Source organism: Amblyomma mixtum, chromosome 6 (assembly GCF_055824585.1).
Source record: "Amblyomma mixtum isolate Tamu chromosome 6, ASM5582458v1, whole genome shotgun sequence".
Taxonomy (NCBI): domain Eukaryota; kingdom Metazoa; phylum Arthropoda; class Arachnida; order Ixodida; family Ixodidae; genus Amblyomma; species Amblyomma mixtum.
This window is the reverse complement of record NC_143017.1, coordinates 160,043,921-160,057,415: the sequence shown is the minus strand read 5'-3', so window position 1 is coordinate 160,057,415 and position 13,495 is coordinate 160,043,921.

Here is a 13,495-nt window from a genome sequence, read left to right as displayed (position 1 = left end):
GTAAGGCTGTAAAAAACGCCCGACGCTTTCTTCGAGGAGCGATTCCCTGAGCTCGTCTACTGAGCTTTCAATTTGTTTTTCTTTGAAAGTAACCACCCAATGTTGTAAATATGCGAATACAGCTTTCCTTTGCTACTCCTATTCCCCGTCTCCGGCAGCGGTGTTCCTATACCCGGACCTCATGAAACACTCCTCTAGAACGGCGAGTCGTAATACCACTGGCGCAATTGCGATGCGCCACTGCGCCAGCAATACAATACAATACAATACAATACAATACAATACAATACAATACAATACAATACAATACAATACAATGCAATGCAATACAATACAATACAATACAATACAATACAATACAATACAATACAATACAATACAATACAATACAATACAATACAATACAGTACAGTACAGTACAGTACAGTGCAGTACAGTACAGTACAATACAATACAATACAATTTATTCAGCACTTTTTCGTACACATAAGTCTGCTGGTCAGCCTAAGCACAAAGCGCTTGTTGGCTGACCTGGCAGTGGGTGGAATTTTCTATCCAAAGAAGTGATTAGATAGCAGGATTCTGTCCCACTCGTCACACAAAAAAAGAGAAAAATTAGAACAAAAAGGAAAATGCCAGCATTACATGATAAGTACATATATGAGAGCAAGACACATGAGGTATGCAGATAGGAACCGCTCACATCTGCAAAGCCATAAAAAATGTTATTCTTGCATTGTTGCTAAGCACCACTTTCTAATGCTTTTCACCATTGTTTTCCTTTGTTCAATATTGTACAGGTCGCTGTTAAGTTCGTTAAATAGCGCCAAGATGGCTGTTTCAAGCACAGCCACCTGGGGTGCCTCGATGGCCAGCGCGGAGGCGAGCGGACATCAAGGCACCCTACAGCCGCCGATATGGGCCAGTGCAAGAAGGAATAGCTCCCGAGAGTCTCATTTTTTTTTTCTCAGATATTTCTTCGGGAGGCTGTGAATTTTGAACCTAGGCCCGCTGTTGTCCGAGTTGTACCCCTCTTCCCTACAAGCTGAGAGGGGATGGTTGGCAGGTGAAGAGAGGGAAACCCCTCTAAACACTACTTTCCACTGTTGGCAGATGGAGGCTTTATTAAAATTAGGTGGACCTCATTAATGAGGTGGACCTTATTAAAAAAAAAAAGACGCCGTGGGCTGCGTTTAGTGCCGTAATAGTTTAAACATTTGTTTATTTCAGAATAATGAAGCAGATACAATGAGCATCGAAGGAATAATCGTGGGTAACTCCAACTGCTATCACGGTTTTCTCGCAGCAGGTTTCATGTTGGCCCTATCGATTTTTCTCATAGCAGGGACACATCCAGCCACTGGTCACTTGTATACATTGTCAAGCAGAATAACCAAGAGTTGTAGGACCCGCCGCGGTGACTCAGTGGTTACGGCGCTCGGTTTCTGACCCGAAAGACGCGGGTTCGATCCCGGCCGCGGCGGCCGAATTTCGATGGAGGCGAAATTCTACAGGCCCGTGTACTGTGCGATGTCAGCGCACGTTAAAGGACCTCAGGTGGACGAAATTTCCGGAGCCCTTCACTACGGCGTCCCTCATGGCCTGAGTCGCTTTGGGTCGTTAAACCCCAATAAACTAAACTAAACTAAACTAAACTAAACTAAACTAAACTAAACTAAACTAAACTAAACTAAACTAAACTAAACTAAACTAAACCAACAGTTGTAGGGTTCGCAGTTCTTTTTTGTTGTTAATGATGCTTTCCGAGGCTATTGACTTCAGCTCAAGAGCTGTGTTCGAAACCCCGATTATTAGAATGTGGCCGAACACTCAAGTTTTGATCTCGACCAATACTTAAGAATGCCTGTTTTGAGACATCATGCGTCAAAAGCTCCGAAGCCTCGCACTGGCCGTAACTTATGGCAGTGCTGTTTTGCGCTCCTCCATGTGCTGAAGCGAAGTGGAAGCTTGTCGCTGGAGTCTCGTGCGTGAACATTGTGTCTCCTGCTCCTGTGGACAGTACCGTGGCTGCATCGGCACCGGCCTCGCGGTACAGGGGCGTATGCGGTACATTATAGTGGCAAGCCGCGGAACACCAAAGTGCGTAACGATGATAGTGTAGTGTGTCGCATGTAGTAAACACCGCACGTGCGAGCGGAAGCGTTGTGGACGTCCAGGCGTTTATCAAGCTTGCATTAAAGTTGGCCCAACAAGAGGGACTCAGCCGCCAACATGGCTGAGCCCCGTTTCGTGCCAGGTGTCTCTGCTGGAATATGGGAAATCTTCGGTTACTGGGTCAGTTTTAAGTCTGTCACGCCTTCGCTCGAGAGCTTTTCAGCGAAATATGTTAGCACAGTGCTTGTGTCACATTGTATACTATCACGATGGAAAGAAACGCGAACAGAGCAGAGCTTAGGCGCTCCGCTGTTCGCATTGCTTTTAAACACGCGTTAACTTCGGTGCTAGAAAAAAGACGCTAGAGTTGTCCGTGATGCATTCTAGGACGACTCTAACGTGTTTTTCTTACCACCAAGGTAAAAGCGCCATCAAAAGAAATTCGAACAGAGGAGCGCGTAGGCGCCACGCTCTTCGCGTTTCTTTCCGTCGTGATAGTACGTTATGCCGCTGCTCCGTTCTTTTTGCGCAGCAAATTCTGTCATTCACTCGCTAAATTAAGTTCTTCGCAAAATCGACAGATAGACCTGTCTTTTCTGTGCCGTGGCTTTGCGGTTAATTAGGGGTGTAATATTACCTGGAGCGCTTTCTCGATAGCCAGAACGCGTCGCATGCGGGAGTTAATTGCTGTTAACGCAACACACTCAAACTGAAAAAGCAAACTCTTGACCACCGCAGTGTTTACACCAAGGATTTGCCCTATACGGTACGCTGTTGTTGACGGAGGCCAGTAGTACTTTTCACTATTGGCACTGTTACGACCCATCTTGAGACCCGCGATGAAAACGGTGGCGGATTAAACAGCGGAAATTTCGAAAGGTCGTTTGACCCCCAAGACGACCCCACCAAAAAAACAATGACTAGCTGGGAAATGGTCGATGGAGCTCTTCCCACGCTCGGCTCGGTGCCAATGACCTTCCCTTCTAGAAGGACCGACGACAGGGGAAGAAAGGATGCTCCTCGTCTGAGAAGACCCGGAACGAATCAGAGGAAGCCAGCGCAGCTGCGGCTGCGACGTCATCATGCCACACCTGTGTTCGATGGACCCGAGCTGCCAACAGTATGGTTGCCTCGCAGTGCGAAAGAGCTGCAGACTTACGTTTCCTCCTCGCCAGTTCCCACGGGTGGACTCTACAACAGGTGTCTTCGTTTGCTGTGTTGTGTAGTGCCGATCTTTGTGTCGCGATGAATTGCCACCTGGTGAAAGGGCGGAGCCTTGGGCTATTTAACCTGCGACCAAAGTGAGCACGGACGCTCTGAACCTTGGGTAATAGGTTCATCCAGTGGCTCTGGGCCCTGGGTAAAAGGCTCATCCAGTTGCTCGACGTCATGAACTCTTAATTTTTGTTTCTTTGCTCTTTTTCTTCATTATGTAAATAAGTGTCTTAGTTTCTTGCCATTAAACCTGCTTGTTTTCGTATTCCCAATCTTCGAAGCTTCAGACTATTCCTCATCCCGGACGAGCCCCCAAGGATGCTCCTACCCGCCCTGCAACAACTGGCCACGCTACCTCGAGCCGTAACAGCACCCAGGCTTTTCGCGAACCTTGTGCGAGGTGTCTTTTGGCATGTGTCGAGAGCGTGCATACGATTCGTACCCCATGAGTCGATGTTGGTGACCCCTCGCCACAGTCCAGTGTCGAATAAGGCAGCGGCCTTCGACATTTAAGTGATAAGATATACAGCTTAGTGCCTCTTGTGTTTCTATGCGATGACCTTCATTCAGCGACGTCACGAACATGCGTTGGCGCCGATGTCAGCAGCGACTTTCATACGCCAGGCGAAACAGGTTCTGTTTTGTAGACATCTGCAAACAGCCCTATTGCTTCGCAGAAATCAGTAAAAATGATACCAAGCTGGCTGGGCTTGACAAGAACAGATGCAAAACTACGAATAACTGATGCTATCATCTCCCTAAACTCTAGTGCTGGACATCATATATCATTGTCAAAGGCGATGTTTGATTACATGATACAAAATATTTTCGCCATCGTGTCAGACGCCTATTCCAGACCGAGGCGCCCAGTTCATCTGCGGTAAGTATACTTCAAAAACTGTTGAACTCGCGTTCGCAATATTTCCTTGCGGAAAAACAAAAAAGCATTCGACCGGTTTGTAGGACCAGCTGTTTTTTTTTTCTTTATCATTTTCCTTCCTTCCCTCTACTCCTCTTTGCTCCTTCCATCATACTTTGTACATTGATTTCTGTACGCACTGTAAAACGAGAGTGTCTCTAGGAAGCGTATACTCCCCGTTTACGTACACTGCACTCGCGTCAACCAGTTTGCCTCTTCGTTTCATATGGAAAAAGGTAAAAGCGAGAGGCGACCAATCAATAGCAAGGATTCACTCGTGCTAATTCTCGTATTAGCTTTTAGATCTTGTCTCTCTGCGAGTGCCATGAGTACCTCAAAGTCACCGAAGTATAGAAGGCCAGCGTTGATGCGTATGCGGCTCGGGGTACCAATTCGAACTGGCACACGACTGTTTGCCTTACGTGAGCCTTAAAAAGTAATAACTGGCGCCTTATATAAATTATAAGTTACAATCCCTCTATAATATTAATTCCCTCTAATTCATTCCACCTTCTTTGAACCTTTCCGTGGGTTTTGTTCGATCAGACCATGTCAGATGAAACCAAAGTATCAGTTTCCTATAAACAGCCGGCATGACAGTGATTTTTCAAGGCAGATCGTACGCGGTTTTGCCTGGGCCGTTCACGGTAAGGAAGACAACGCTGATGGCGAAATACATATGGCAGTTTCTCTTATTTGACCTCGTAGTCCCCCACGTCCTGAATTTACCTTGGAGTGAAGATCTCTGTTCAAGATTGGGAAGTATTAGCTATGATGCTATTACCACAACTCTAAGGAAAGGCGCATGCATTTTACGGGGTATAGCAACGAGAATCGCTGCTCCCCCTGTGTTTAGCGTTGGAATGCTTCAGCGTCTCTCATTGCCTGAGTTGCTTTGGGACGTTAAACCCCATAAACCATAAACCAAACCGGAATGCTTCAATTTGGTGTCTGTTTTCTAGAAATAAATATAACCACCTTTTAGGCATTCAAGGAAGGAAACACATCCTTCTGCCTAAGAGTTGGGCGTATACTAAGTGACGTTCGGCCAGACAAGCGGTTGAAATGTTCTCGAGCGTGGTTTTACTCTCAGGTTGTAGAAAAGGTTTGCAGAGAAGGCTACTGCGGGTCCCTTATGCCAATTGGTAACAAGCGAGACAGCGACAAGTGCAGGTTTCTCTGCGGCTCGGAGCGGACTGCGTTGTTGAGCTTCTCATTTGTGGACGCGTTACTGAGGGCAGCTTGTGCTGCAATCCGTTGTGTAACGTGATCGCGGATCTTGAAATGCTTCCGCTGAAGCCGCTGAGAACGCGCAGCGCCCAGTGTCACAGGCTGTGGCGCAATCCCTGCGCAGCAACGCCAGGCCTATTTCAGAAGAGAAACATAAAGTCTATTCGATTTTTTTACACTGGCTGCACCAGTTCCGTAAGTACAGCGCTAGCTTGGAACTGGTTGCACCTAAAACGAATAGTCGAGTGCAGGCCTGGTGGTCTGCTCTGCGTGCCGCCCACATCAAAGGCCCCCAACGCCCTGAAACGCGCCAAGAAAGTTTCGAACTGCAGTAAGTCGCAGTGAAGTGTTTCCGTGAACCAGCCCCAGTAAATCAGTTGTTTTCCAACAGGTATTACGCACACATGATTCACTAATATGCGCTGAAATGCTCCCCACAAGAGACGTCTGTTCAGGTTTACAATCCTGACGACACGAACAGCCACCCCCCCCCCCCCCACCCCCCCTCTTCCTTTCAAAAAAGAACTGCCACCATTTCATATGCACTGCGGTCATATCCGACCCACGCACGGGCGCCGCCATCTTGCTGCACTACAGCTGCACTTCCATTTCGGAGAGAGCAAGCCAAATACGGGAGCCAAATACGGGCGCGCGCTGCATCGATAATACATAAGTGAAACGAATGCGAAAGTGCTGCAGTGCAGGCAAATCAAACAGACCTATAATTTGCATATTCAAAGACGTTGATGATGCGGAGCGTACGCGACGTACTATGCGACAAGATATTCCTCCAAGTCTGTTATATATACTTAGTGACACGGGCCGGGACATTTTCGGTATTTTTGTTATTCCCAGCATGGATTTAGGGTATTCTTGCGGGAAATGTATGCGCCGTTGACGGATTCCTCGTCTCTTCAGGACGCCTTTGCGATTCCTGAAGCACCCCTTGTCGTCGCTGTTGGTCCAAACACCACATTTTGTTCATTTTGTTCATGCGCGTTCTCTGCTGTGTCTGCGCCCTTCGACACTGGTGCAATGTCGCCCACTCGGTTTTGCCGTCGGAGAAGTTTGGCGGAGCCCCTCTTTGCAATCGCTCTTTCCCGTCGGTCTCAGACGCTGTGGAGAGGAGGTGTTGCAGTTAGAAGAGGGACGGTTGCAGTTAAGTTTGCGGGCTGCTTTTCCCAGAAGCATAGAAGCGCGGGGACAGTGACACGCAGACGCATTCCCGTTTACTGTAGCTGTCTTCGTGGCGTACACGACTCATCGCGTGTGAGCATTCGGCCGGGCACTGAGCGTCCTTGGGAGGGTGGGTTGCAAGGTCTCAAGAAAACCGAAGAAAAGCCGCCTAGGTCGCCAAATTGAAGAGATTTCTTGAACCACACCTCAGCCACTCTCTCGTCCTGAGAAGAAGGCTGAGGTCTTTATTCGATTTGTTGGGGGCCTCGACATCCTTGCGCAGCCAAGGATGGTTGCAGAGGTTACCTGACCTTCTTTGAAGATTTTACAGCAAGTCACTTCTAAATTTTTTCTTATATTTTTACTAGGTTGCACGAAATGACTTTCTAGGCCCATTACACCACCGTTGATTTTCACTTTTGTACAAATTCCTATATAAAACAGTTTTTTCTACCCTGAGCTTGGCGCATGATAGCCTTAGCCGCTTATGCGCCATTAAACACAACGCACAACAACAACAACATAAGTTGTCTACTGTTAGTCGCAAAGTGCCTGCCGTCGATTGGTCAACAGACTCGTCTCCAAAATTTCGGGAAGTTAATTTAAGCAGGCGTTTTGGGCGCCGAATGAAGTCTGGTAGGAGGGAGGCAAGGCAGATGGAGGCTTCCCGAGACTCCGGCCTGATGCGTATCAGGAGAAAGACGGCCTGGTTCTGATTTTCCTCTGACCTCCGAGAACAATGTTGTAAATAACTGCTGTAAACAAATGTCTGCAGTCAAAAAGGGAATGTCTCGCCTCCACATTGCAACGTGTCTCTGAGTCACGAACGCAGCGGTATCATCACCAACACCACCAACAGCAGGAGGAGGCAAGAGAAAATGAAATGTCATGTGATTGCTTTAGGGGAAGAAATTACTGGCGCGGGCTTACACCGAACTAACTGTGTGCATGCTGCAAATTCGGTTGGTCAGGTACACGTCCGCACTATATTCGGGTACAGCTCAAGGACGAAGCCGCAGGTGCCCCTCAAAGGAGGCCCCCCAGTCAGTGGCGTCGACCGAGTTTCATGACGCCGCGGTTAATCCCATCTGCCACCCACTGCGATATCATTCTAGCAGATGCAAGGGGTTAATCACGACGTCACGAGTATCGGTCGACGCCACTAGCTGGGTCTTCGTCCAGTTAGTGGCGCTTCGTTGGGCCGCTTCGTTCTTGAGTTTTCTCCTATACCGTAGTACGTCTCTGTTATACTAAAATTCCCTATTCGCCCACACTGTACGCGTGCGTGTGCAGGAAGACAAGGACATGGCTGGCATTTCATTTTACATTCGCTGCCCTTCGTTCTGCTTCATTCTTTTGACGCGTAAATCATCGGTGGTGGTAGTGGTTTATTTAAAAAAAAATAAATAAAAAAGTGAAGCAAAAGAGTGTTGCCGGCCGCGGCAATTGCTATCTAATATCTTAAGCACCCGAGCTGCAGCCGGCGGAAACGAAATGGAAAGGGAGAGGATAGTGAGGAGAAGTATAGAGGGAGCGACAGCAAGAAAGGACAGGGGAGAGCTTTGTACACTATTTACAAAATACAAAAGTAATCAAGTTCGCGCCGCTCGCGCGCTAATGTCCAAGCATTGTCCGAAAATAAGTGCGCGCGAGCGGCCACTGCGCACAATCACTTACACAAGAAGTAAACTGTATGTACATAGCCGCGCGCACGTAGCGTCCTGTCTCGGACTAATCGCGCGCGCGGCACACTGCACTAGCGGCCGGGGTGGGGCGCCCGACCGCGTATACCGTCCGAGGTAGCACCCACGGAGCGTTCGTGTCACGCGTGCACTACCTGGCGAAGAGCAAGCGGGGAGTCAAATCCGCCTGCTCGATGAACGCACAGAGGCTCCTGTCACGGGTGCGCGCACTGCCGCGCGGCCACAGGAGCGCTTCGAGACTGTCCGGGATGATTCCCAGCGCCCTGTAGGCCGCGGGCATCTCGCGACGCGGCACTGCAGAAGCGGTACAGCGAAGGAGCATGTCAGAATTTTTAGCATAGCACCGGACTAATACCGGACGCCTCCTGGAAGCGCGCAGTGGCAAGGGCGAGGCCAGGCGCGCTCACTGAGCATGCGCAGCCGCCGTGCGCTAGAACATATTTGCTATGCTGATTCTCTCTCTCTATCCACAGATCGGCTCGCCACGGTCGTGTCATGTAACTTGTCTGGGTGCGCATCCCTGTCCGACCAAACAGACGAAGGCGCGGCAAGCACTAGCTGCGAAAGAATCTCGTGCGTTGTTCCGCTCGACGCCGGGGGCCTGCCGAAGATCCCCCCTCCCCTCCGACCCCTTCGTCCTTCGTATCCCTTTGTACGCGCGAAGACAGGCGCCGGGCGGCCAAGCGTTCCTCGTTCTCAACACCTAAACACAGCGGGAAGAATTTCCCCCTTCGCCCTGTCATCCTTCAGACCCGGCCGAACTAGCGTCCCACGGCCGGACGCCTTCATTCATCTCAGGGACACCGCCTCCGAGTCGCGCGCGCATCGCTCCCGTCTCCCTTTTTTTCACTCTCCACTAACGACTGGCGACGTCACGTGACCGCTTGGCGCCAGCGACGGCACAGTCTGCGATTTTGGGTTCAGCTGCGTATGCGCCAAGAAGGCGAGGTGCCGGGTGCCATTGAGACATCTACCATGCAGTCGGCGAGATACGACGGGCTTTGTCACAGGGGCCATCGGAATGCCGGCGGGATTTCGGCGAATGGGTGCAGAAAGACGTCCCGGCTCGAGACGGCGGTGTTGTGAGAGCGAGAGTGTGCGTCGGGTGGTGATTTGTGGCCAGTCAACGCTGGCAAGAAGGAACAATGTTGTGAGATGGTCTGTACCATCCTGGGCGTGTACCTCGGACACCATTGGTGACTTCAAGTATGCATTGCGTGCCCAAGCGCATTTAACGAGCTGTTTGGACGAAAAGTGGGATTCGAACTTCAGAATGTAAATCAAAACGTTTTTCTTCCTTGATTAAACCTGGTGCACTCCACGACTGCCTCCTCGAACTTCGGCGTACTTCCCACATGTTTGTTTTTGCTAGCGTTAGGCGACTTCAGTCGCTTTTAGTTTTTTTTTTTTGTTTCGGGGGACAGTAGTTCCTGAGACCAATACGTCAATAAACTTCTCTTATCATCCTTCGCTTAAGGCTTGTGTGGGAAGTTTCTTCCATGTTCCGAAAAATGAAAGAAACCTAAGAAACTCCAAACTATAAAGTATAATTAGTTCGCCGAGATCAAGACTGGGCACTAACTTGAAGGGAGCTAACTTGCGGCTTCTTTGGGCAGTTCCACTCGGACCCAAACCTTTGTCCACTTCTGTGTCTCCTATTTCAACTCCGGCGTGGCGGCATAATGTATGGGTTCGGCTGGAGTTCCGCTTCATCGAAACGAAACGAGTTCCTTTTTTTTTTTTAATTTTCCTGTCTGGCGGCCCGTTCCGCTTCGACACTCTGGCCGACACGAAATCTGATCCGCGGCGCTGGAGAATAGCGGTGGTGGCTGAACAAGATGCAGCACCGCTCCGCCTCACCGAGCAATGCAACATTCGAAAAGAAAATGCTGAGTAAGGAAAAACAGTCCGCTGTCACCATCCCTCGCAGATATACAGAGAAGCCCCATGCGAGCAGTGGCTGCAACTTCCGGGCCGGCCGACGTCTGTCTCTGCCTGAAGCGAGCCGGCTTTCCGCTCACTGTCTTCGCTCCCCTGTCATTTTCCTTTTCTTATTTCCTATACAGAGAATACAGGGGCCGTTTTTCATGCGCAGAGTGCTGGAATGCGCCGATAGCCCAAGAAGTCGACGAAAAAGGTTCGAAGTATACAATGTAGCATGTTCCCATAGAACGAACATGTCCACCTCTGCTGGTCGTGGCTACATTGTTTCAACCATGGTACAGTCTGAGTTATTTCTTCTCTTCGTTGTCGCTTTTCACAGTCTGAACTCTCTCCTCAGATGAAGAGCCGGTGAGGCTACTGCCGCCCAAGTCCGGCTTCATAACTCTTCTGCTCCCATTAAATCTTTATTTTCTCGCTTTCAGTCCGTGAAAAAATCTTTTAAAGAACACATGATGGTTTATATACACAGGTAGACGGAAGGGGAGGGAGAGGAACACACACACACACACACACACACACACACACACACACACACACACACACACACACACACACACACACACACACACACACACACACACACACACACACACACACACACACACACACACACACACACACACACACACACACACACACACACACACACGCGCGCGCGCGCGCGCGCACGCACGCACGCACATTCGAGGACTAAAGAAGGCTTCTGTGCCATAGTAATAGCAATGTTGGCGGACATCAGAAAATAAGTGAATCATGTTAATCCGTAAGATGGTACTTAACTTTATAGTGCGAACGCACTACTTACGTACGATGTCAAACCGGCTCATCGATTTGTGTGAAGCCGATTTGTTTCCTTCGAATGTAAAAAATAAACATGCGCCAAGAGACACGAGCATGAAAAAATACTGCAGAGCGGGGACGAGCTGCGTAGGTAACCAAATGAAAGTGAGAGTACAAAAGACAAAAGCTAACGACGAGCTGACTGCCATACGAAACACAGCGCTCAATCACAGTTGGCACGACGGTATTCCTGGGCTCAAGGCAACAGAGAACAGTGCCTTCGTTCTTTCCGCGTCGGGGATGGCTGAGGTCAGTGTACACTGCGCAGTGTCTTCTTTCGCAGTCCATTGTACCACGTACCTTTTGAGGTGCAGTGGAGACCAAGCGAGGACGGTGCCCGATTGTTTCTGGGCGTCCACAGATGCCGCAGGCATCTGACGGATGAGCAGCGAATAGGCATTTGCTGAGGGTCTCCTCATCGAGAAGGCTCACAACAAAGCGCCATTGCTTCGCCCTAGGGAAGACCGGGCGGAAATTGGAGCTGTCATTAGCAGTCTGCAGGGGAAGAGAGATTTGTAGGGGGAACTCTTGGCAAAGTGACGCACGGGACAGCGCAAGTCGCCTTAGACCACGTGTCAGAAGACTTCGTTAAATGTCACGCGATCTTAAGTTGGCGCTTTAATCAGAGAGGTCGAGTTGTTTAGCTCGTTGCATGCACGCCGTTTGAGACGTGATGACAACAGGGAAATACTCACAGACGAGACAATTTCAGGATTGTACCCCCTTTTTACGTGTTACATTGCGCTGTGTTCAGTTTGTCATCACGCCTTATACAGCTACAGCATTGTTGGGCTAGCTAGGGCGTATTCGTTCAGTTCTTGTCATAGCAACATAAAGCTGCACAGTCCGGGCAGGAAAACTTTTCTGGCCATAAACACTATAACCAAGGAATAGCCACGCAGGCAGGAGAGCTGAAACGGGAAAGGATTTGAAACTTGGCATCCGGATATCGAACCCACTGCGAAACTACACCGCTGGCCAAGATGTAACTTATACATAAATACTTTTTTATTTTTGTAGCGAAAGCTACATTGGCCACGAACTTGCGATTTCGCTGTGGCGGTGCTCCGAGGAGGCACAGAGACCGACCTGGAGCCGTTGCCTAGCAACCGCCGCAGCTGGCGGACTCCGCTAGGGTGCATCGATGCCAGCGCCGCCGCAGCGCTGGCATCGAGGCACCCTAGACTCCGCGCGCTCGCCGCGCCATCTGGCGTGACGTTACACCGCGCGCCTCGCCGCCGCCGCTGTTTGATATGACGTCACATTACGTGCCTCGTCGTTGAGCTCGCCTCCGCTCGCTTCGCCAGCTGTGTCGCATGTCTGATAACATGTCGGAGGATTGAAAAGGAGAGCTCGCGTGCGCCGCGACCACAGTCGAGGCCTTTCGTTGCGTATATCCTGGCATAGCCGAGCTAAGCCACTGTCAATTTTTTGACAAAACAGCACATATAGCAATTCTTCGATCTATACTCCACTTTGTCTTTTTTAAGCTTTTGCCGTACACTCGAAACAGCGACTGTGTGCTGGTCGATGTGCATCTAGTTCATTGTTTATTTACAAGTGGCATCCTCACAGGGATGAATCAAGGCAGTATACATAGCCGATTTCTTCACAGTTGGATGACCAGCGTTGCCCTTCTGCATCGCTTCCTGTCGCCCTGAAACCAGCGGAAGATTCCGTACGAAGCCGCGGCGGGTGAAGTTCTGCCATGTTTCAGGGCACATGAATTGCAAAATCTAGAACGCTGCAAGCCCCATTATCGGGACGCAAATTGCCCACTATTTCCGACTGGATTCTCGACGGGCGATTTGAGTGGCAGCTTCGAGTGTACCTTGGCGCCGAAAAGATGTGTTCCTTGAACCTCTTCCCCAAAGCATTTCGCAAGGACCGTCCCTGCCTGCGCAGCGGAAGTTTCTGACACAGCCATTGGCTCAGACACGCTGGCAGGCGGACGCTGACTCGCTGAGTAGGCCGTGTGATAATAGGAAAATGTCACGTTTGAGAGCGCGTGTGCGACAAAGTGGCTCTCTAGTTAGCTTACGAAACTGTAACATTCAGTTCGAGGTGATCGCCCTGGTGCAGAAGCATATATAGCCAGAGAGAGGGCGAATTCGTTTAGCCTGGCGCCAAGAACAAACGAAGGAGGCGCCAAACGCTGTAGGATCCAAAAAACTGCATCCGAAACAAATATGGCGGAACAGTCGTTTGACGCGGTTGCATTTTCGATTTGATGTCTTTCAAGGAAAACATTTGCCTAATTCGACAGCAGCGAGAAATAAACAACAAAAAAAGCCTTGACGCTTTTTTGTTTGTTTGAGGCCAGTACCGAATCAGAATGGCAGCTGGATCAAAT